Here is a 1,398-nt window from a genome sequence, read left to right as displayed (position 1 = left end):
ATTGAGGCATCTCTCCAGCCCGTGTATTTGTGTTTTGCCTGAATGCATATATGTGCACCATTTGCATGCTTGATGTCCAGGGAATCCAGAAGAGGAAGGTGGACCCCCTGGATCTAGAGTTACAGGTGGCTGTGAGCCCCACTCTGGGTTCTCTGGTAGAGCATCTTCCCAGTCCCCCTGCCCCCTTTTTTAACTGATGGAGAAGTGAAAGCAGACGGCACATTCTAGACAGGCAATGCACTACTACTGCACTATATCCCAGATCCTCCAGTAGTTTTGAGACAGGACCTCACTTCAACTTGGTCTTGAATTTGCTGTGTAATCCAGCCTGACTGGAAATAGAAATATGCTTGAGACCATGATCATACCCAAAGCAAAGCTGAGACATTTTGGAATGCAGGGATCACAGGCATGTATCACCACACCTGTTTATATGATGCTGGGGATACAAGCCAGAGCCTTATGTATTTAAGGCTAAATAATGTACCAACTGAACTACATTCCCTAGCTCTGAGACAGATCCCTAAAGATCCCTTCTGCTGCCCCTCTTGCTTGTTAGTGTGCGTGCATAATCCCATACTCCAAAAAGGGATTTATGCAGTGAATATTTATTGAGCACCTAAATCCTAGATTATATACAAGAACTACAGGCGTAACAGAATCCAGGATGCCATTTGTGACAGTTACGTGACACAAAAATCTTTTTGCTTTACTCTATCTAGGTGAAGTGTGTTTTTGCCTTCAATGTAGTAGTAACTTGGACTTTGTATCTTTCTTTAACTGCATTTATATTCTGTAGGAAATGTGGTTTTTGAAGTTATGCTGAAAAATCCAGAGGCAGTATCTCTAAAGGAGATAAGTAAAGATTTGCTCCCCAAACAAGCCAAAAATCTATTTGGATAGACGGAAAAAGGAATCAGGCTGAAATAGCTATGTAGCTTTGCGGGTACCCTCGGAAAACCAGTACTGACTGGGATCCCTGGACCTGTAACTTCGTCTTCTGAGGTCCTGGTTTTTGAACGTCTTGGAGTGCGTTCTCGACTCTCGGCAGTTGGTGAACAATGCTCAATTGCTGATATGCAAGAGGACCTTGCGTAATAGGCTTGGGTTCCCCGTACCGGTGCTCTCACCGAAGCTGAGGCGCTTGGGTTTACACTACTACCGCAAACCGCAGCAGGAGAGGTCCCGACCTCAGCTCCAGGACGCAGGTAGAGCACCGCGCCAGCCCCGCCCTCAGGAATCAAGCCCCGCCCTCTATCTAATCGGCCGCACTTTGATTGGTCTCCACAGAGAGCACGGGTCCAGCCCCGTTCCGCCTCTGAGGTCCCGGTCCCGCCTCCAGGGGTTATGCCCCGCCCACGCAGGCCACTTGCTGCAATCCCATTGGTCCCTGCGGTG

The sequence above is a fragment of the Mus caroli genome, unplaced genomic scaffold, assembly GCF_978045245.1.
Source record: "Mus caroli unplaced genomic scaffold, Mus_caroli_1 scaffold_17, whole genome shotgun sequence".
In the NCBI taxonomy this organism is placed as follows: Eukaryota; Metazoa; Chordata; class Mammalia; order Rodentia; family Muridae; genus Mus; species Mus caroli.
This window is presented reverse-complemented; position numbering follows the sequence as displayed.